General features: G+C 45.3%; 1 protein-coding gene across 5 annotated transcripts in view; it reads left to right on the plus strand.

The window, feature by feature from the left end:
• Window positions 1-24,787, plus strand: part of myo3b (myosin IIIB) — an 881,575-nt gene that overhangs the window by 855,165 nt on the left and 1,623 nt on the right. The gene's annotated exons all lie outside the window — the stretch shown is intronic.

Raw genomic sequence — 24,787 nt, forward strand, 5'->3', positions numbered from 1 at the left:
ATCGGCTCCCCGTTATCTACTGCAGTGGTAATGTCCTCAAAAAATTCCACTAAATTAGTTAGGCATGACCTGCCCTTTACGAACCCATGCTGCGTCTGCCCAATGGGACAATTTCTATCCAGATGCCTCGCAATTTCTTCCTTGATGATAGATTCCAGCATCTTCCCTACTACCGAAGTTAAGCTCACTGGCCTATAATTTCCTGCTTTCTGCCTACCTCCTTTTTTAAACAGTGGCGTCACGTTTGCTAATTTCCAATCCACCGGGACCACCCCAGAGTCTAGTGAATTTCGGTAAATTATCACTAGTGCATCTGCAATTTCCCTAGCCATCTCTTTTAGCACTCTGGGATGCATTCCATCAGGGCCAGGAGACTTGTCTACCATTAGCCCCATTAGCTTGCCCATCACTTCCTCCTTAGTGATAACAATCCTCTCAAGGTCCTCACCTGTCATCGCCTCATTTCTATCAGTCGCTGGCATGTTATTTGTGTCTTCCACTGTGAAGACCGACCCAAAAAACCTGTTCAGTTCCTCAGCCATTTCCTCATTTCCCATTGTTAAAACTCCCTTCTCATCCTCTAAAGGACCAAGATTTACCTTAGCCACTCTTTTTTGTCTTATATATTTGTAAAAACTTTTACTGTCTGTTTTTATATTCTGAGCAAGTTTACTCTCATACTCTATCTTACTCTTCTTTATAGCTTTTTTAGTAGCTTTCTGTTGCCCCCTAAAGATTTCCCAGTCCTCTAATCTCCCAGCAATCTTTGCCACTTTATATGCTTTTTCCTTCAATTTGATACTCTCCCTTATTTCCTTAGATATCCACGGTCGATTTTCCCTCTTTCTTCCGTCCTTCCTTTTTGTTGGTATAAACCTTTGCTGAGCACTGTGAAAAATCGCTTGGAAGGTTCTCCACTGTTCCTCAACTGTTCCACCATAAAGGCTTAGCTCCCAGTCTTCTCTCATCCCCTTGTAATCTCCTTTGTTTAAACACAAAACACTAGTATTTGATTTTACTTTCTCACCCTCCATCTGTATTTTAAATTCCACCATATTGTGATCGCTCCTTCCGAGAGGATCCCTAACTATGAGATCATGAATCAATCCTGTCTCATTACACAGGACAAGATCTAGGACCGCTTGTTCCCTCGTAGGTTCCATTACATACTGTTCTAGGAAACTATCGCGGATACATTCTATAAACTTCTCCTCAAGGTTGCCTTGACCGACCTGGTTAAACCAATCGACATGTAGATTAAAATCCCCCATGATAACTGCTGTACCATTTCTACATGCATCAGTTATTTCTTTGTTTATTGCCTGCCCCACCATATCGTTACTATTTGGTGGCCGATAGACTACTCCTATCAGTGACTTTTTCGCCTTACTATTCCTGATTTCCACCCAAATGGATTCAACCTTATCCTCCATAGCACCGATGTCATCCCTTACTATTGCCCGGATGTCATTCTTAAATAACAGAGCAACACCACCTCCCTTACCATCCACTCTGTCCTTCCGCATGGTTTGATACCCTCGGATATTTAACTCCCAGTCGTGACCATCCTTTAACCATGTTTCAGTAATGGCCACTAAATCATAGTCATTTACGATGATTTGTGCCATCAACTCATTTACTTTATTCCGAATACTACGAGCATTCAGGTAAAGTACACTTATGTTGGTTTTTTTACCTCTGTTTTGAATCTTAACATCTCCAGTTTTATTCCTTTTGTTATTACTGGGCCTATTCACTGAGCTCCCCTCAGTCACTGTACCTTGTACTGTCGCCCTTTTAGATTTTTGACTATGTCTTCTCTGCCTTGCACTTTTCCCCTTACTTCCTTTTGTTTCTGTCCCTGTTTTACTACCTTCCAACTTCCTGCATCGGTTCCCATCCCCCTGCCACATTAGTTTAAACCCTCCCCAACAGGTACGACCAGGTCTTTGGTCCTCTTCAAAATCAGGGAGGTGGAAGCCTGTGACAATGTAGGGGGGGATCCCCCCTCTCCCTTACTTCATTATACACCCTCACCAGCAGTGGTTCAGAACCTTCCCAAACGTTTAACATAACTCTACCGGGAAGCCGTCCGGCCCCAGAGCCTTCCCTGCCTGTACCGTCCCCACACCAACCATCACCTCCCTCAGCTCAATTGGGGCCTCCCTGAACCAGCCCCTCCTCCACTTTGTGAAACTCTAACCCATCCAGGAGTTGCCACATCCCCTTCCCTCCAGTTGGGGGCTCCGACTCATACAGCTTCCTCGAAAATGCCTCAAACACTCCATTTACACCCTCCGGGTGCATCCCCACCTTCCCCTTATCATCCCTCAGTCTACCAATCTCCCTCGGCACCCCCTGCTTTCTCAACTGATGGGCCAGCATCTTACTCACCTTTTTCTCATACTCATAAACTGGCCCTACACAGCCGCCTCACCACATCCCCGTAGAAAACAGCCCAAACTCCATCTGGAGCTTCTGCCTCTCCTTCAACAACCTTTCGGCATCTCCGAATATCTCTCTTGCACTCTCCTCCTGCTCTATTTTCTCCCTATGTGCCCGAATTGATTTGAACTCCCCCCGACTACAGCCTTGAGGTGCCCCCACAGCGTAGCAGCTGTGATGTCCCCCTTGTTGTTCACCTCCACTGAGCCCCGAATGGTTGCCTTCACCTGCTCACACACGTCCTCAACCGGCAAAAACCCCACATCCAGCTTCCATTTCAGGGCCACCCCCTCCGGTCCACTCACAAAACCACCCAGGTCGGTGCGAGGTCAGAAACTACAATTGCCGAATACTCGAAGTCGGCCACCACAGCAGCAACTTCAAATCAGTCCAGGAGTACACCCGGTGCACATGGGAGAAGTCTGAAAACTCCTTCGCCCTCGGCCTCCCAAACCTCCATGGGTCCACCACCCACATGCGCTCCATAAAGCTCCTCAGCCCCTTCGCCACTGCCGACATCCTCGACGACTTGGGACTCACCAGTTCAAGCTCAGATCGATGATTATGTTTAAATCACCCCCATAATCGATGCAAGTCCAAGTCCAGGGTCTTTCCCAATACCCGCCTCACAAAATCCACGTCATCCCAGTTTGGGGCATAAACGTTCACCAGAACCACCAGCATCCCATTCACCACTACACATCTCTTCCCCCCCCCCCCCCCCCCCCACCCCCCCGACACCCGCCTTCACCCCCCTCTGAATCGGCAACAATACTCCCCACCTCAAACGCAACCCATTTATTAACCAACACCGCCACTCCCCTTGTTTTGATATCCAGCACCAAATGAAACACGTGCCCCACCCATCCCTTTCTCAGCCTCATCTGGTGCCCCAGCTTCAGGTGTGTCTCCTGCAAAAAAGCCACATCCGCCTTCAGTCAACAAACTGGCCCATTAAACTCCCTCATGTTCCACGTGACCAGCCTGGTCAGGGTGGCTGCCTGCCCCCTTCCCCTACTGATCAGCCAAATCCCTTTTTGGGCCAACCACCAGCCTTTGTCATGCGGCCCTGCCCTTGGATGTCCACCGCCATCGTTCCCTTCCCATCTGCGGCACATCGACATCCATGTCAGCAACCCTCCCCCTCCCCCCTCCCCTCAAACAAAAAACACAACTCCATTCCATCCCACCCCCGGCCTCCGAATCTTCAGTTCCTTCAGACATCCCGACAATCCTTAAATTCTGCCCCCTGGAGCTATTCTCCAGATTCTTCACCTTCTCCCTCAGCCTCTTCTGGCTCTCCCGCATCACTCCCAGCTCCACCACCAATGAGGCCAACTGCTCCTCCGCCGCCTCCTCCACTTTCTGGATTGCCAGGCCCTGGGACTCCAACTTGCTCGATACTAGATCTCAGCGGTGCCACCACCTTGGCTAGGACTTCCAAGGCCTCTTTCCTCTTTGCCAAAACCTATTGTTCAGGAACTCGACCAACTGCTCCATTGACCACTGAGCAGGCGGTGTGCCCCCCTTGTCCTTCAGCAACTTTTCCTGTGGTGCACCACAAAGACTCCCTCTGCTCGCTCTTCCTTGCACCACTCCTTATCGGCGGATCCATTCACCAACCACACCAGAAGAGTATTACTTCCCCCAGGAACTCCTGTACTTTTGCCTTCAAATACTATGCCATTCGGGCAGGAAAAGACAACAAAAAATGCCTTGAGCGGGAGCCAACAATTGTGCGACCACTCACTCCATGGTCACCACCGGAAGTCCAGTTATATTAAACTTGCATGCGACTGGTTTATTTCAGACAGGAGTTATGACCAACATGTCCCATTGCTGCAATGGGGATGTGTTGGACCCCTTAAGTGAGGAGAGATGATTACATCATGTTCTCTCTGAGCACGGATGAAGCAGGATGAAAGGGAGCATGGCTTTGCCAACACAGCAGGATTTCCGATGGTGCAGGAAGCTATTGATTTCAGACACATGGCTCTGCTGTCCCTGATATCAACGGCTAGAGATACAAGGGCTATGATTCTGTCAATGTGCAGTTGGTGTGCGATCAAGTACAGACCATTATCTTGACAACATCATCAATGCTTTCTTTCTGAGGTAGTATGCCATATCCAACATGTCCAAGTTTCACTTCTGAATTGGCCTGACTCTAATTTTACGATGATGTACAGTCTGCATTCCCTTACAGAGGAAAATGTTTCTTCTTAATCTATCCCTTTTATCATTTGAAGTATCTCATTTAGATCATCCTTCAATCTTGTATATTCAATGGAACACAAGCCAAGTTTGGACAATCTGCCCTTGTGGTTTAACTCTTTTAACTCCATGTCATTCTGGTGAATTTGCACTGCACTCATGCCATGGTTAATCCGTCCTTCCTTTTTAAAAAAAAATTTAACGTACCCAATTATTTTTTTCAATTAAGGGGCAATTTAGCGTGGCCAATCCACTTATCCTGCACATCTTTTGGGTTGTGAGGGCGAAACCCACGCAGACACGGGAAGAATGTGCAAACTCCAAACGGACAGTGACCCAGGGCCGGGATTCGAACCCGGGTCCTCAGCGCCGTAGGCAACAATGCTAACCACTGTGCCACCGTGCTGCCCTTAATCCATCCTTCCTGAGATGATGAAATTTCTGAAATGAGAAACAAACAAACCGACAAAAATCAATTTGTGCAACTGTTATATCTCATTAACAAGCAGCATTTAGATTTTTGTTGATAATGGTTGCAAAAATCAACGTCTGTAAGCTTCACCTTGTTTCATTGTAAATTCAACTATAAATATCAATTAGAATATTCTATTGTCATGTGAGAGTACCTTAAAGAAATGGGTGTTTATAAATGGGTGTGTATATAAATATCTGTAGTGAGAGTACCTTTAAGAAATGAGTGTTTATTACTGCAGTGATGTCAGAGAGGGGTGGAACTGGGCTGTCTGTCAGCTTTTTACTTTCGTTTTGGGCTGTTTGCTGCAGGGTGTGTTTTTGTTTCGGTTTCAGAGCTGGGTAGCTACAGTACAGCCAGAAGTTGTATTAGAATCTCTCTCTGTAATCTACAGACTGTAAATCGATCCTGGTGATTTGAAACTAATAACAGTAGTGACTTTAAACTGATGTGCTTCTGGTAAAAGGTGCTTTAAGTCTTATGGATGTTAAAAGGAAAGCTTAAAGGATTACTTAGTGTTCTATTATTTGGGAGTTGTATTTGAATTGATGGTTGCTAAGATGTTCACTGTATGTTTTAAAATGGTTAACTTGAGTTCATAGAATAAACATTGTTTCCTTTGAAACATACTTTTCCATTTCTGCTGTACCACACCTGTAGAGTGGGCCGTGTGCTCCCCATACCACAATCTATTAAAAGTTGTGGGTCAGGTGAACTCCATGACACGCTTTGGGGTTCTCTAAACTCTGGCCCATAATACTATAATTACAGTGTAAGTGATTACAGCCTCAAATTTTCTATTCATTATCCATTTTACTATTCTGGCTTCAGTTAAAGTTTGAAATTGCAAATTGGAATTCATAGTGCATATTGTAAACAATTGTCCGTCAACTTTTTAAATAGTTTGTCTCAATAGGGTAACAAAACCGTTAGAACAAAACGGCATTTATTTTGGCCCCATGTCAGCAGCCATTGGCCAACAATCATCAGGTCGGTACAGTAATTGGAAGTGTAATTCATTATATTGTAAGAAATAAAATTGATTAAGTAGCTTTATTTAAAACTCAGAAGCTTTTAAAGATTCAGTGAAATAAGAATGAAAATAATTTAGCAGTGAAAGGTTAGCAACTTATGATTTTCCCAAAGGAAAATCTGAAAACATCTGAGAATCAGTCTGACACCTTTAATGTTCAGACAATTGAATTGAATTAAAAAATATTTGATCCTAATTGAACTCAATTTCCAAATCATTTACATGCTATCTTTTCCTCAAAGCAATATTTATATCAGATAAAATCCAATTGCACCTGAAACATGCACTGCGTTATGTGGATGGAAAAGGACAGTTGGAACTTTCATAGATCTGATTTCAAAGTTTGCAATCAGCAATACAAAATTAGGATATTTCTTGTGAACCAAATACATTTCCTACAGTAAAGTTTCTACAGGAGATCTGAATTCAAAACAGCTGCACATTCACTACAAAACTGAATTAATAGCTGCTTTGTTAACCGAATAAGAAGCACAACACTGGAGAAGGCTAGAGGTAAATATGAACCAGAGGTGCTACGAATTGAATCGGGCACAATTTTAAGAATGAAAAAATAAGTACAGGTAGATCAAACACACATTAAACATTATTATTCAACATTAACCAATGAATTTTGTTAATGTTAGCACAAATGCAACTTTAATAATAGTTATTGTGCTCTAGTTCCGTTGCATAAAATGTTGCCTAATCCTCTTTTAAACAAAAGAAAATTATCGAGACATTTCATTTCTAGATTAAAGTATTATATTGTCAATGTAATGAAGTTCTTTTAGAATAATCTAAAATTATATTTCTTCTGAAACAGAATTAACTATTAAAGGAAAATGTTTTAAAACTATTAGCTCCTACTTTTACTATGTTGCATTGTAGCTGCTAATGCTCCATATCTTCTTATTTTATGTGATGTACCAAACTATAACTAATAACAGTTTTCAGAACTGCACATAGCCCTGCTCTTGGAGACTGACCTACCACCCACACTGTGCACTTTGGTTGAGGTGTAGTGACCTATCCCACCCTGTCTGGCCTCAGGGCAATAAGCATTATGACATAGACCAACTCTAAAACATGCAGGCAGTGTAAACCTCAAAGCTAGAATTGCAGTATCATATTGCAGAAAATATCTCCAAAATTAGAGAGGCCAAAGTTTTGATCTCTCCCTTGTTTGGAGTGGCAAACAATAGCAGCTTTCTGTTAAGAAATGACATCAAAGCTCTACTGAGTGGTTGCTAGAACTATTAGTTTGTGGCATATTGCATTGGAAATTCACAGATGTTGTTCTGCTATGATACACTACTTTTACTATTCAAGTATATGGAATCCTGAAACATTGCATACTATGTGAAATGTTTTTATAAGACTGCAGTTATAGTCCTAGACCGGCATCTATGAAGTGTGATACATCGCCACCAGACCACTATTGCTACCTGTACATCTGTAGGTCACAGTAAGGTCAAGAACAAAGGAGTTATGTGAATTTGTGCTTGGACACGTGCACAGACTCATGCTTACCGGACATAATTTCTAATGTTAGCCAAGAATGGATGGGAGTGTCCATTCTCTCACAATTTGTTTTAATTCCCAGTGGACTGCCTGGGAAATATCTACTTGCAACTTGCAACAAGCTGGAGTAATACTCGCCAGTTCAAACTCAAATTGTTAAAGAACAGCCCCCTTGATCACATCATTTGGCTTTAGTGCACTGGAGTTTCAAATCAGAATCTGACAAGTTATACTGTCTTATTTATGTTGATCCACCCCCTGATATTGCTTACAATTAGTGCGAAAATGGAAGCAAAATTGGAGCTGAACACAGATGTGAAGCTTATGTTTTTCAAGAGATTTAGATAGTACAGGAACTATTTCATAATTGAACATAGATTATAGGTAAAATCAAATCACAAACAGCTGTAACGTATGGCATGTGCTGATCCCTAACAGGTGTTCTGACTGTAAAGGTTATAGAAATGCGAGTAGTACATTAAAAAACGACCACTAGATTCAAATGAAAAAGTATTTGACAACATTGAAATCCACAAATATTGTGATAAAAGTTCATTTACCCTTGGTTTCAAATATCTTTTCATTCCCGAACCTCATTTTGTTGATGCAGTTGTGTATCCAGTACACCCTCAAACAATTAATTTCCAAATGTTCCTACTTTCCCTTTGGACTGCAAGGTCACCCAAGGTCACATTAAATGTCTTGAAGTGATTGATAGCCAATCACTTCTGATTTTGAACCAGTCACATTACAGTCACAGCAGAATAATGATTCTGGCATGAAATCAGAGTACTTTTTGATTTGTAAAACAAGAACTAAGTAATTTTTCCATGTAAAACGATGTTTTATGCAGAAAATCCTGCAAAATTGGTGGTCGATAATCTCCACATTCCAGTAAAATCCTATTTGTTATGGTTAAAGTTTTCATCCTGCTGAGAATCACTTCCAGATAGTAACAAAGGTTATTAAAAACCACAACACAATTTAAGCCTTTAGTGTTGTGGCCTGTGCTTGGACACCAGACTTAAATTTGTGCTTATTTTAGAAATAAATGCTTCCTATTTTGCTCCTTACAAACTGATCATAATTTAGAATTAAGACACTTCAGTGCAAAACCTTCTACGAGAGGGCAGCATTTGTAGGCTGAAGAAAATAGGGACAAAAGAAAGGCAAACAAGAAGCACAAACACAGATTTTTAACTATAGAAGGTGACGTGGTTGCACAGTGGTTAGCACTTTTGCTTCACTGTGCCAGGGTCCCAGGTTCGATTCCCGCTTGGGTCACTGTCCGGAGTCTGCACGTTCTCCCTGTGGTCTGCGTGGATTTCCTCCGGTTTCCTCCGGTGCTCCGGTTTCCTCCCTCAAGTCCTGCAAAAATGTGCTTGTTAGGTGAATTGGACACACTGAATTCTCCCTCAGTGTACCCGAACAGGCGCCAGAATGTGGCGACTAGGGAATTTTCACAGTAACTTCGTTGCAGTGTTAATGTAAGCCTACTTGTGACAATAATAAAGATTATTATTATAAATCTTTGCTACCATGGAATAAATTATGGAATGCAGGAAAAAATTCTGAAAGAGATTCAATTTTAAAATGTGGCCACAGCGTAGAAAACTAATATTAGACTTTTGAATTATGTTTTGAGCAATTTGTTTCTTGTCAAAAATTTAACTCTCAGCCCTCCTTGGAGTCTGCACGTTCTCCCCGTGTCTGCATGGGTTTCCTCCAGGTGCTCCGGTTTCCTCTCACAAGTCCCCACAAATGTGCTGTCGGATAATTTGGACATTCTGAGCTCTCCCTCTGTGTATCCGAACAGGTGCCGGAATGTGGCGACTGGGGGATTTTCACAGTAGCTTCATTGCAGTGTTAATGTGAACCTACTTTTGACAATAAAGATTATTATTATGTACTGAGAGGCATTTCAGATTTTCCTGTTGGAATGACGGAAAAAAAGCATATAAACTCCAGCAGTGATATGGAACACTTTGTTCTCGTTTAATTTTTTAGGAGAGACGGAAGCATTGTGGTAATGTCACTGGATTCGTAATTCAGAGAGTCAAGCTAATGCACTAGGGATCAAATCCTACCTATTAATAAATCTGAAATATAAAGCTAATCTCATTAACGGTGACCATAAAATTGTAATTGATTGTCCTAAAACCACATCTGCTTCACTAATATCCTTTAGGGAATGAAGTCTGCTGTCCTTACCTGATCTGGCCGACATGTGAACTGAGACCCATAACATTGAGGTTGACTCTTAATTGCCCTCTGCAATGGCCTAGCAAGTCACTCGGTTCTTTAATCAAAAGTCTTTTTATTCTCCTCATTTTCAATATTTTCATCAAATAAACAACAAAAGAAAACAAACAAAACCAAATACAGTGCCAAACCCCCAAACAGCACCCCATTCAGCATACAGGCCAAAACATCACCCATATATTCCAAGAAAAATTTTTTTTTTTTGTTTCTATAAATTTAGAGTACCCAATTCATTTTTTTCCAATTAAAGGAGAATTTAGCGTGGCCAATCCACCTACCCTGCACATCTTTGGGTTGTGGGGTGAAACCCACGCAAACACAGGGAGAATGTGCAAACTCCATACGGCCAGTGACCCAGAGCCTGGATTGAACCGGGGATCTTGGCGCCGTGAGGCAGCAGTGCTAACCCACTGGGCCACCATGCTGCCTAGTAAAAAAGACAATTAACAATCAATCAGTGGACAGTATAATCAAGAACAATAACCCCACCCCCCCAAAATTTTCGATGGCAACCAATTCTCGAAAGTACATAATAAACAGTCCCCATGAATTGTAGAACTCACCCTTCATCCCCCATCAGCTCAAATTTCATCTTCTCGAGAGTTAGAAATTCCAGCAGGTCCTCCCACCAAGCCGAGGCACAGGGTGGAGAAACTGACCTCCACTCCAACAGGACCTGCCTCCGGGCAATCAACGAGGCAAAGGCCGTGGCCCGTCCTACATCCCGAAATTGGCTTCTGAGGGCCCTAGTTCTAAGCTCAAGTGCACGACCCCCGAGATGACACTGAAAACCTCCCCCCAATACTTCTCCAGCTTCGGACAAGACCAAACAGACGGACATGGTTTACGGGGCTCCTCCCACATCGCTCACATACGTCCTCCACTCCTTCAAAGAGTCGGCTCATCCTCGCCCTCGTGAGGTGGGCCCTATACACGACCTTCAGCTGTATCCGGAGCATCTCATACCACAAACCATCTTCCATACCCTCCCCCAACTCTTCCTCCCACTTGGCTTTGATCCCCTTCATGGACACCCGGCCCCGCAAAATCCTCCCGTAAATCGCCGACACCATCTCCTTCTCCATTCCCCCTGCCGTCAATACCTCTTCCAACAATGAGGGGGTGGCGCGATTGGGAAGCTTTTAACCTCTTTCCTAGCAAAGTCTTGGATCTGCAGATACCTAAATCCTTCCCCTTGCCCCAGTCCATATTTCTCCCCAACTCTTCCAACCTTGCAAAACGTTCCCCTGGGAACAGGTCTTTTAATACCCTGATGCTCCTCTCCTCCAATCTCCGAAACCTTCCGTCCAGCTTCTCTGGCTCAAACCTATGGTGTCCCCGAATTGGCATCTCCCCTGACCCAGCCCCCAACCTCAACTGCCTCCAAATCTTCAGCGTTGCCACCACCGGACTCCCTGAGTATTTACCCATGGCCATCAGAAGCGGCGCTGTTACCAACGCCCTCAACCCCGACTCCCTACACAGAAAGTCACTTGTTTCAAAGGCAATTAGGGATGAGCAGGCAACACCGAAATCTCATAAAAGAATAATGAAAAAAAATCATACTAATCTAATCCAATGTACAAACTTTACCGAAGAATTTTATCTTGTAATGTAGAGTGTTGGTAATAAACACTGAGCATCCTAGTCAAGGGTAATATGAGAACAGAAAAAAATCTTCACACAAAGCAGTTGTTCCTGGTATGCATTCAAAAAACTTAACAGTACATGATTACATAGAATGCAAAACTTATTTTAACACCTTCAGAAGAATGACAAATACAAATTTAAACATCAGCATTTTATGATGTTGCTTGGCAACCAGGAAATATGTTGCAGGTTAGTTTTATGCCATATTTTTGTTCCGGTCCTCTTTCCAAAAGGCTGAGGTCTGTCTGTTGCTTCCAGGGACTTATGAGATTTGCAGACTTGGGATGGAGCTTCAATGACTTCTCCCTTCTATCTTCCAAACATTTTGTGATTTTTCTTCAGCCAATCTTTTGATTAATGCTTTTGAGCAGAGTGACCTGTTGTGCTTGCCCAGTGTTTTGAGTGTTTTTCTGGAGCGTGCATGGTTCTCGTTTTTGATTTCTATGATGTTCCAGTTGCACTTGTGTAATGAGTAGAAGGTCTGGAATGGAGACAAACCCTTGATCACATGAAAAGGAAAAATTGGAGGTTGAGACAACCCACATCACTCCTGTACACTTACTGCCAACTAGCTCAAAGGCATGTAACACTGGGGTCAGAAAAAAGGGAAATACAAAGAAAAGAATGTTAACCAGTTTCAGTTTTGAGGAGTCACTTACCTGAACTGCTCAGTACTACTCATTTATCCACAGTGTCTCTCAAAGGGATTTTTCAGATGATTTACTCCAAAATTAGATATAGGGCGCGACCTTTCCAAAAGGGAACAAAGTCCTCTAGCGAGTGTGTTTAGCCACGTGTTTCCCGGCACTAGTGATGTCGGGAAGCACGTGGCTATTCAACACTACTCATTTTGAATAAAGAGCCTAAATGGGGAATGCATGGCCGAGGCCGCACATAGCTCCGTTTTATTTTACCATGGGGAGCTCCGTTGGCCGGATTTCCCTGTCATAGCGAGAGAGCAGGATGCCATTTTAAAATGGCTTCCTGATCACCAAGGCCCACAAAAAAAATTACCAACCTTCCTCCCCAGCTCAAACACAACATGGGAGGGTGCCCCACTTGGCAGTGCCACCTGGGTATTGCCACACTGGCACCCAGCAGGCATCAGCAGTGCCAGGGCACCACCTTGCCCAAAGGGCATACACCTGGGGGCCTCCAATCCCATTGTAGACCCCCACACGTGCCATTCTGTCTGGCACCCATTTGTGAGGACCAGTACCAAAGGACACATGCCCAAGGTCTCCAAGGCAAAGGGATTGAATCCCAAAGCTTCAGGTACCTCGGGAATCTGCACATTAGAGTAAGGCTTACTGCCTCACACTAATATGCAGATTTGAAAAAAGGTGATCCCGCACATTGTGGATGGGTTTCTCCTTGCAACGCCTCGCATTGAATCTCGTGAGGCGTTGAGAGCTGGGTGGATCCAGGGAGTGGGGTCTCCCGGTTTTCACCAGCTGTTAAGTAATGAGTTAAGAGACATTCCAATTAGTTGTCTCATTTATGTTAAGTATCTAATAATTGACACTGCTGTGTAAAGGGATTTCAGGTGGCTGTTGTGTCAGGTGATGTGAAGATTGAGTTTTGTGCTGAGTCTGTTGAAGTGAAATAAAGGTGTTTGTAAAAAGGAGCAGTACCTTTGACTCTTCATACAACACCAGCCACGCTGCGACGTGGTGAGCTGCTTTTCCGGTGCAGCGAGGCCGGATGATCATGCCCTTGGTTGCAAATAGAATGTGGAGAGAATGTGAATTTTGAGACTAAGTCCTGGCGCCGACGAGGGAACAGTGGCATTTTACGTCTGACAAAATGGCGCAAAACCTCCACCGATCCTCTGTCTGGTTGGGGGCTAGCAGTGTAGAGTCCCCGGCTGGAGAATTGCCGGGTCCATGGCCGTGCTTGCACACAGCGGCGGCCTGCAGTGGCCACGTCGTGCAACATAGTGCTGGCCGCGCACGGAGCTGGACTGCCAAACAGTGCCGCCCTTTGGCCACGCTCACCACCACCCCCACCAGTGCCCCCATCCCCCACCAAAGCCCCCCTGCCCGCAGATCGGCCTCCCCCGACTGTGGCGGCGCTGGACTCAGTCCGCAGCTGCCACACCAAGTTCCTGAAAGAGAAGAGCATGAGTGACCCACGCCGTTGGGAACTCGGCCCATCGGGGGAGGGCCTCAGGTGACATCCTGAGGCCGTCCATATGGTGCGCGGTGCTGTTTTGGAGGTGTGGAGCATTGCAAAAGCGGCGCTGCCACCCCCTCCCCCGATTTTGGCGCCAACGGGGATTCTCTGGCCGATCACCGAACGTGATTTCGGCGCCGGAGACCGGAGAATCCTGGCCAGAGTGATTGAGGCAAATAACATAGATGCATTTAGCAAAATCATAGATCAGTATGTGAGGAAGAAAGGAATAGAAGGATATGTCAATAGATGAGGTTAAGTAAATAAGGGTGGGGAAGGCTGTTCTGGAACATTAGATCAAATGCCCTGTTTTTGTGTTGTAAATTCTGTGTAATTCTAGAAGGATTAAAATCAAGATCATACTGTGGTGAATGTAATTCACACTGTATTGTATTGTATGGTATTGTATCCTTGTGGGCTCTGTCTGTGAGCCGTTGCACGGCTCTGCCCATAGGGGGAGATGAGGAGCTTGTACAGGGCTCCACCCTCGGCTCCTCCCATGGCCCCTCCCACTACCGGAAGTATAAAGTGCTGCAGCCGTGTGAGCCTGTCCTCAGTTCTTCTGGTCACAGGCAGGCTCAGTTGTAAGACTATTAAAACCACAGTTTACTTCCAATCGTGTTCCGAGTGAATTGATGGTCACATCAATTTAATAGTCTTAGAAAACTTGAAGAAAACTACTATGGAATTAGCCCTCAGTTCTTCTGGTTGCAGGCAGAGGCCAGTAACAGCCCCTGGAGAGCTCAGGTGGTGGTTGTCAAGACCGGGGAAAAGATCCGGATGGTTGTTGATTATAGCCAAACCATTAACCGGTTCACGCACCTCGACGCGTACCCCCTCCACAGAATTGCAGACATGGTCAACCAGATCGCCCAGTACCGCATATTCTCCACGGTGGATCTGAAGTCTGCTTACCACCAGCTCCCAATCCGCCCGGAGGACAGAGCCCTGCACAGTGGCTTCACCCTGTTCGGTTTCCCCAGCTACGTACACAGCGACAGGGCATGGCCCTTCATGAGTGACGAGCTGCATCAGTACCTGCTCGACAAGGGCATCGCCTCGAGCAGGACTACCAGCTACAACCCCAGAGGGAACGGGCAGGTGGAGAGGGAGAACGCGACGGTCTGGAAGACCTTCCTACTGACCCTAGGGTCCAGGAATCTCCCGACCTCCCACTGGCAGGAAGTCCTCCCCGACGCGCTCCATGCAATTAGGTCCCTCCTGTGCACCGCCACCAACCAGACCCCTCACGAACGATTATTTGTTTCCCCTAGGGGCACTACCACGGGCTTCGCTCCCATCTTCGTTGAGGACACCTGGCCCGGTTCTCCTCCAGAAGCACGTCTAGACACACAAAACGGACCCCCTAGTAGAGAGGGTACTACTGCTGCATTCGAACCCAGACTACGCCTTTATTGAATACCCCGACGGCCGTCAGGATACCGTTTCCCTCCGGGACCTGGCGCCTGCAGGATCCACCACTATCACCACCACCGCCGAGGTACCCCTCACACTACACCCCACCCAACCCCCCACGCCCTGGGCGCCCGCACCTATAGGTTTCCTGCCCACGCCCCGTGCCCCCGCGCCTATTGGTTTCCTGCGCCCCACTTCGCTCGTCGCACCGGTCAGGAACGGAGCTCGGACTGAAACACCCCCGGAGTCCACACCCATACCCACACCGACCGTCACCACCCATCACCTGAAGAGGCTGCAACCCCGGTGCTCCGCCGATCCCAAAGGACGACTCGGCCACTGGACTGGCTCAACCTGTAGACCCGTCACCCCCGCCGGACTTGATTTTTTTTTTTTACAGGGGGTGAATATGGTGAATGTAATTCACACTGTATTGTATTGTATGGTATTGTGTCCTTGTGGGCTCTGTCTGTGAGCCGTTGCGCGGCTCTGCCCATAGGGGGAGATGAGGAGCTTGTACAGGGCTCCACCCTCAGCTCCGCCCATGGCCCCTACCACTACCAGACGTATAAAGTGCTGCAGCCGTGTGAGCCTGCCCTCAGTTCTTCTGGTCGCAGGCAGGCTCTGTTGTAAGACTATTAGAACCACAGTTTACTTCCAATCGTGTTCCGAGTGAATTGATGGTCACATCACATACAATTATAATTTCAAAATTCTGACCTCATAGGTATGATGATGTATTTAATGCTCCCAAAGTTTCAGCTGCATAATTTGTTGTGTAAATGAATACAGTAATCTTGAGTTCAAATTCTGCCAGGGAACATTGTGAAATTTTACTCAATAATTTTGGTGATCAGTGGCATGAGAAAAATAACATCAACGCTTCTGGGATTGTCATAAAACTCAATTGGTTCACTAATGTCCTTTAGGGAATTGAACCTGTCACTCCTATATGTTTTGGCCGAGATATGACTCCAGTTCAATAATATTTGGCTGGCTGGTTTACGACCCTCTGAAGTGGCTCCCAACAATTTCTCAGGCCAGCTAGGGATTGGCACCTAATGTGGCATTGTCTGTGTCACCCTTATCTAGAGAACAAATAATCACATATGGCATAGTAAGTAAATGGACCACAGCAGATTAAATCCTAGGCCCCTGTAATGTGAAATGTCACCCAGAAGAACAAGAGGGGATTACAATTGGACTCAATTATTCCTTCTGATCTGTGGGCATCAGGTGAGGACAGGATCAAGGTCAGCATTAAATACCCTCTTTGGTTGAATAGCCTAAGAGTACACATTGTCACAATAATGGCTTCTGAAGCTCGATACCCAAGAGTGCAAGTTGAATGAACAAGAAGTCAAATCTTCCAAGAGAAAAAGCAAAGGGGTTTGTTTTTTATTCAACCTATCATTGCATTATAGCCAAATTTGTACAATCCCGTTTTTGCCAAATGAGCGGACGACTAAACGTGATAGAGCTGTATATGCAAGTTTCAAAGTTTGAAATAGTTTTTGCTCCCACTAATTTTTTTGAAAACGTTTTGTTGAGGCATTTTAATTGTATACGTAATCACAAAAATACAAAATCAAACTGCGGCAACAGGTAATAAAACCCCTCTTGCTCACCCCACTCCCCCAGCAAAATCTCCCCCTCATCCCGCAGCCATGCCAACACCTGCCTCCCTTTTCCAACTATCAACCCCCCCCACACAAAATGTAGCCCCCACACACAAAAAGTAACCCCCCAACTGACTACTCAGTACTCCTTAAAGAAGTCGATAAACAACCTCCACCTCAAAGTGAACCTCTCCTCCACATCTTGAACGGCAAACTTATTTTTTTTCCAAATGCAGGAACTCTGCCAAATCACTCACCCATACCCCTACATCTGGCAGCCCTGAGTTCCGCCAAAACAGCAAAATCTGTCTCCGGACTATTGGGGAGGCAAAGGCCAAGACGTCGGCCCCTCTCCCCACCTGTTATCCTGGATCCTCCGACACTCCAAATATCGCCATCACTGGGCTCGGAGCTACCTCTTCCCTTCCAGACATTGGACACGCCCAGAACATATGTACAGGGTTCACCGGCCCCCCACCGCACAATGCCCATAGCTATCCTCAACCCCGAAAAGAACTGATCATCCTGGTCACCGTCATGTGGGCCCGATGCATCACCTTAATTGAACAAGACTTAGCCTATCTCATGACGAGGACACACACCCTCTGCAGAGCTTCTCTCCACACTCCGGCCCCCACCACCACCCCAGCTCCTCCTCCCACTTGCACCTGACCTTCTCCATGGGAGCACATTCCCTCTGCATCAGCTTCCCATTCATGTCTGCAACCCTGCCCTCTTCAATTTCATCCCCGCTTATTCTGCAGCACCAGGGGTGGCAGCATCGGAAAGGATGGCACCTTCTTCCTAATAAAGTCTCTAACCTGCAGATACCTGAATATATTCCTCTTTGATAACTAGTACGCCTCTGTTCCTACTAAATACATGAATGCTCTTTAACAAAGCACTTCTGAAACAAAGTTCACAGCAAGCTTCGGCAATTAATTACCAACATATCCACCAATAAACAAACACCCTTGTGTAACTTACAAAAATTAGGGATGGTACTTTTCCTCCCAGATTTCCTTTATTCATGACAAATAGATAAATATTTCTGGGCCTGTAAGTAGGCACACAATCTAACAAGTATATCTGGGTCTTGAGCTGCATATCCTGCAATCTTCAATAGGATTGCTACAGGCCACTGAAAAAAGGGCCCCGTTACTTTGTAAAATGTTAGCCTCGATATTTAAGAAGAGTCAGGCAGAGTGTGGAGTGGTGCAGACGCCAAGATTAGACAGGTCACACTGCGGTCGCTTGCCCAGTCAGGGTGGGTGAAGGCGTTGGCTGGACTTATGGTGGAAATGGGAGGAGTGGACCCTTGGAGGTTTTTGCACCCGGGGAGCGGGAGTACTCATTTTTCTCTTTGGTTCACAAGGTCTATTCGCGGATAGATTTTTTATGGTGGGGACGTCACTGTTGGCCGGGGTCAAGGAGTCGGAATATTCGACAATTGCAATATCGAAACATGCGCTGCATTGGGTGGATATGGTGTTGGAGAAGGGGGCACTGCAGAGATGGGGTCGAGATTAGATGTGGGGCTGTTGGGGTATTGAGAATTTTGTGATAAGTTTGGAAAAGTAATCGAGGAGTACATGGGGTTTAATTGTGTGGGGTAGGTTTCGCAGGCGGTGGTATGGAAAGCTTTGAAGATGGTGGTGAGGGGGGAGGTGGACGAGGCGGAGTGGGTGGAGCGGCAGCATTGTGGTTAGCACTATGGCTTCACAGCGCCAGGGTCCCAGGTTCGATTTTCGGCTTGGATCACTGTCTGTGCGGAGTCTGCACGTTCTCCCTGTGTCTGGGTGAGTTTCCTCCGGGTACTCCGGTTTCCTCCTACAAGTCCGGAAACACGTGCTATTCAGTAATTTGGGCATTCTGAATTGTCCCTCTGTGTACCCGAACATGCGCCGGAATGTGGCGACTAGGGGCTTTTCACAGTAACTTTATTGCAGCGTTAATGTAAGCCTATATGTGACAATAAAGATTATTATTATTATTAAATAGACGAGATGTTGGAGGTAGACAGGAGATATCCAGAGGATGTGGATCCAGCACTGTTGGAAAAGAGGAAGGAATTGCAGGCGAGCTCTGATCGGCTGTCCGCAAGGAAGGCGGTGCGCCAATTGAGGCGGGCATGGGGAGCAGTCTACGACCAGATTAATAGGGAGTTGATGAATTTTATGAGAGGTTGTATAGTCCGGAACCACCGGTGGAGGATCGGGGGATGCAGGAACTCCTGGATGGTTTGTGATATCCAGGTTGAGGGAAGAGGATAGGGACATATTGGAATTTAGGGGTGTGGAGGGGTGGAGGGGGGTAGTGCGAGGAAGGCAGAGGTGGGTATCTCTGTGTCTCTGTAGGGTATCTCTGTATGCAGACGACTTGCTATTGTATGTGGCGGAACCGAGGGCGTCGATGAGAGCTGCTTCACGTATTTGGGTCTTTTTCGGGGTATAAGCTAAATTTGGACAAAAGCGAATATTTTGTGGTGTCCCAACCGGGGGTGGGAGCGGGGGGGGGGGGGGGGGGGGGGGGCTGCCATTCTGTAGGGTAGCGACGTACTTTAGACACCTGGGGTGCAGATGGTACGGGATTTTGGGGGTCTCCCTAGGTATATTACTAGTTTGGTGGGGAGGGTAAAAGCGGATTTAGCAAAGTGGAATGATCTTCCTCTGTTGCTGACAGGTCGGGTACAGGCAATTAAGATGAATGTGTTGCTGCGAATTTTGTTCATTTTTCAGTGTCTGCCCATCTTTTTGCCAAAGGCATTTTTTAAGGAAGTGGAAATTGTTTATTTGTGGGGGGAGGCAGCTAGGATTAGGAAGTTGCTGTTGCAGAGAGGACGGCAGTTAGGTGGGTTAGGTCTCCCGAATTTACTGTATTACTACTGGGCGGTGAATGCTGAGAAGGTGAGGAGCTGGGTTAGTGGGGCGTCTCCCAGTGGGTTAGAATGGAGGAGAGTCTGTGCAGGGGGTCGGGGTTGAGGGCGTTGGCAACAGCACCGCTCCCAATGGCGCCGAGGAAATATTCGGCGGACTCCCATGGTGGTGGCGACGTTGAAGATCTGGAGGCAGTTGCGCCAGCACTTTAGATTGTGGGCAGGGGTCAAGGGAAATGCCGATTCAGAGGAATCATAGATTTGAGCCAATTTGAGTGGGATGGGAGTTTCTGAGACGGGAGGAGAGGGGAGTTAGGGTATTAAGGGATTTGTTTCTGGAGGGCCGGTTTGCGAGACTGGAGGAGCTAGGGGAGAAATATGGGTTGGGGCTGGGGGAGATGTTTAGGTATATGCAGGTCCAAGATTTCGCTAGGAAGGAGGTACAGAGTTTTCCAGTGGCGCCGGCCCCCACACTGTTGAAAGAAGTACTGACGGGGGGAATGGAGAAGGGGGTGGTATCAGCGATTTATGGGGTGATTCTGGGGGAGGATGAGGCATCTCTGGAGGTGTTTAAGGCAAAGTGGGAGGAAGAGTTGATGGTGGGTACGGAGGAGAAGTTGTGGTGTGAGGCGCTCCGGAGGGAGAATGCCTCAACTTCGTGCGCATGGTTGGGGCTGATACAGTTAAAGGTGGTGCATGGGGCGCACCTCATAAGGACGGGAATGAGCCGACTCTTTGAGGGGCTGGAGGATATTTGTGAATGCTGTGGTAGGGGGGGCCCACAAATCACGTTCATATGTTTTGGTCCTGTCAAAAACTGGAGGGGTATTGGGGGGAGGTGTTCAGGGTAATCTCTAGGAGCTGGTTTAGCACAGTGGGCTTTTCACTCTAACTTCATTGAAGCCGATTTGTGACTATAAGCGATTATTGCAATGTCCTAACGATAGATGTTAAACTGACTGGTCTATAGTTTCTCACTTTCTCCCCCCCCATCTGAATAGGTAGCAAAATTAGCATTTTTCGAATCCACTATAACCTTTCCTGCATCCAGGGAATTTTGAAATATTCTAACCAATGGATCCACTGCCTCCGCTGCCACTTCTGCTGAGACCCCAGGATGTAAACCATCAGGCCCTGGGGTCTTGTCTGCCTTCAATCCCAAAGGTTTGTTTTGTACTTTTTCGCTATTGATGATGTTTGTTCCACGTCCCTCCCTTTCTATTACCTCTGCATTACCTGTTACGATAGGGATGGTACTAGTGTCCTCCACTGTGAAAACTGAGGTAAAGCTTCTCAGCCATTTCTTTGTTCCCCACTATTAACTCCTCGGTCTCATTCTCCAAGGGACCAACATTCACTTTAGTTACTCTCTTCTTCCCTTTTATATACTTACAGAAGCATTTGTTGTCCTTTTTTATATTTAGCGTTAATTTTTTTTTCATAATTCACCATTGCTCTTTTTATAACTGTTTTTAGTAGCCCTTTGTTGACCTGTAAAAGTTCCCAATCTCTCTCCCTCCACCCTCCTTACAATCTTTTTTCCTCTCTGGGATACATTTTAGTTGGGAGAAGTTGGATATCTCCTTAAACAATTGCCACTGCTCATCAACTGTCCTACCCTTTAGTCTTCCTGTCCAGTCAACTAGAGCCAATTGTGTCCTCATGCCAACATAATAACCTTTGTTTAACTCCAGAACGTGATTGTGGGTCTTTATTTTCTTGCCCTCAAACTGAATTTGAAACTCTATCATGCTTTTTTAAATTCATTCATGACATGTGGGCGTCACTGACTGGACCAGCATTTAGGGCGGCATGATAGCACAGTGGTTAGCACTGTTGCTTTGCAGTGCCAGGGACGCCGGATTTGATTACCCACTTGGGTCACTGTCTGTGCAGAGTTTGTACGTTCTCCCCGTGTGAGCGTGGGTTTCCTCGGATGGTCCAGTTTCCACCCACAAGTCCCGAAAGACGAGCTTGTTAGGTGAATTGGACATTCTGAATTCTCCCTCGGTGTACCCGAACAAGCGCCGGAGTGGCGGCTAGGGGATTTTCACAGTAACTTCATTGCAGTGTTCATGTAAGCCTACTTGTGACACTAATAAAGATCATTATTATTGCCCATCCCTGAGGGCATTTAAGAGTCAACCACATTGCTGTGGATCTGGAGTCACATGCAGGCCAGACCGGGTAAAGATGACAGATTTCCTTCCCTCACGGACATTGGTGAACCAGATGGGTTTTTACGACAATGGACAATGGTTTCATGCTCAACTTTAGACTTATAATTCCAAATTTTTATTGAATTTGAATTTCACTATCTGTCATGGTGGGATTCTAACCCACTTTCTGGCAAATCTACACAGTAGAGTGAGACAGCTAGTCTCACTAGCTGGAGACCTCCAACAAAGGTCTTTCAATAATGGTCTCCACAAATAGGGACCAGGTGGAACAGCACTTGTGGGGATCTATCAAGGGATTGGTGCATTCCCTCTCGGGATGGTGATACCCTGGCACTGCTGGTGCCACCTGGGCAGCCTGGCACCCTAGCACTGCCAGCTAATCTCCACCATTACTTTGATCATGGCTGATCATCAAGTTCAATAAACTGATCCTGCCTTCCCCCCATATCCCTTTAGCTCCAAGAGCTATAAGTAATTCCATTTTGAAATTACACAACATTTTGGCCTCAACTACTTTCTGTGGTAGTGCATTCCACAGATTCACCACTCCCTGGGTGAAGGAATTTCTCCTCACCTCAGTCCTAAAAGGTTTACCCCTTATCCTCAAATTATGACTCCTAGTTCTAGACTCCCCCACCATCGGGAACATTCTTTCTGAATCTACCCTGTCTAATCCTAGTCACTGCCTGCCAATCAGAAAAAGACCCATTATTCCAACTTTTTGCTTCCTGTCTGCCAACCAGCTTTTTATCCATCTCAAGAAACTACCCGTAATCCCTTGCGCTTTAACTTTACATACTAATCTGCTATGTGAGACAGTTACACCAATCTCTTTTTAATGTGTGCTGATTTGCAGTTAATTTTGATTGTGCCATGCAGTGGTACATGTTTTTAGTTGAACTGAAAGCAATGGAGTAAATAACTTATTTGTTCTGAGGTTTTGTAGACTTTCCCTTCGTATGAGAATGACCTGAATAGAATGTAATTTCTTAAGGTTTTTAAAATGGTTGCATAGATTTAATTCATGCCCATTGGCAATTTTAAATTACCAACCCGTGTCATATGCTTAGTTATCCTCTTCAACACAAAAAGCAACAAAAAAAATCACTTTGCTTGGTTACAACCTGTGTTATGAATTTCTTCGTTTGTAGCATAAACCAGTGAAATAATTAGTGCTTTATTTCAAAATGCAATAAACAAATTAGCAATGTTAGTTTGATGAAATTGTTCAATTCATGTATCCTAAATGTTACACTAGACTTACAATTGCAACACTAAATACACCACAGTCAATGTTGAGTAAATCACTGTATCAGAGTAATTTGGAAACTAATTTTCTAATTCTAAATTCCTTTAGATTATACATAAGACCAAATTTATAAATATCCAAATCAAAATTAGATCTGCACTTTGCTGGAAAATATCTGGAGCTATTGACCAAGTAAAATGGACATGCAATGGCAGTTAACCTGCTGCAAAACAAAACGTGGTGCCTTGCATAAGAGAGGGATTTTCTTTCATTCCTGCCTAATGATATTTTATTTTGGGTTTTTTTCATCTGCTTTAATTCTTTTTGTTTTATTCATTTACGGGATGTGGGTGTCACTAGCTAGGCTATCATTTATTGCCCACCACTAGTTGCCCTTCAGACAGTGCTGGTGAGCTGCCTTCTTGAACCGCTGTAGTCATGTTTTTACAAATACTATTTCCTTGGTTGTAGGAGTCAATCTGTATGTGTGTATGTAAGTTGGGTGAAATTCATTTAAATAGGTGAAATATTGTGTATTCGATTATCATCTAGATACAAATTCCTGATAGAGTATGATCATAACTATTCACTAGATAAATAAATCATTACATATTCATGGTGCATTTCTACTTTGGCATATGAACTGCATATGAGATACTGTGGGGTCATTTTGGACGTGGGAAATCAATTTAGGCTAGCTTTTTAAAAGTTTGTTGCGATTTCCTGTATGTCAAATTGTTATATCATGACCAAAGTGGATTGACATAATTAGACTTGAATTGCATTTACACAGGTCAGTTTGTAAAACTAATCAAGAATGAAAAACGTTTTCTGTGTGACTTCTAAGAGTTATAGAATTTTCAGTGCAGAAGGAAGCCATTCGGCCCACCGAGTCTGCGCCAGCCCTTGGAGGAATATCCAATCGAATATTTAATTAAAAATCACAGAATAAGGGCAGCACGGTGGTGCAGTGGTTAGCACTGCTGCCTCGCAGCGCCGAGGTCCCAGGTTCGATGGGTCACTGTCTGTGTAGAGTTTGCACATTCTCCCATGTTTGCGCGGGTTTTGCCCCCACAACCCAAAGATGTGCAGGTAGGTGGATTGGCCACACTAAATTGCCCCTTAATTGGAAAAAATGAATGGGGTACTCTAAATCTTTTTTTAAAATCACACAATAACCTTTCTTACACTACATGTGGATCCTAACTAAAGAAGACCATTTACACTGCTGTCTGGAATTAGCAGTTTGGTGTGAAATCCCCAGATGCTGCATAGAACATAGAACATAGAACAGTACAGCACAGAGGGCCCTTCGGCCCTCAATGTTGTGCCGAGCCATGATCGCCCTACTCAAACCCACGTATCCACCCTATACCCGTAACCCAACAACCCCCCCCTTAACCTTACTTTTATTAGGACACTACGGGCAATTTAGCATGGCCAATCCACCTAACCCGCACATCTTTGGACTGTGGGAGGAAACCGGAGCACCCGGAGGAAACCCACGCACACAGGGGGAGGACATTATTTGTATCAGTCCTGTTCACACAAACAATTTAAAAGTTGCACATTGCTTCATTGGAACATTAAAGTTGGTGTATAATCCACCATTAAAAGTAAGATTTGGAATCATTTTTGATGACCCCAAAAAGCTGTTTAGTTTGGTAGATTCCAGA

This window comes from Scyliorhinus canicula, chromosome 2 (genome assembly GCF_902713615.1).
Source record: "Scyliorhinus canicula chromosome 2, sScyCan1.1, whole genome shotgun sequence".
In the NCBI taxonomy this organism is placed as follows: domain Eukaryota; kingdom Metazoa; phylum Chordata; class Chondrichthyes; order Carcharhiniformes; family Scyliorhinidae; genus Scyliorhinus; species Scyliorhinus canicula.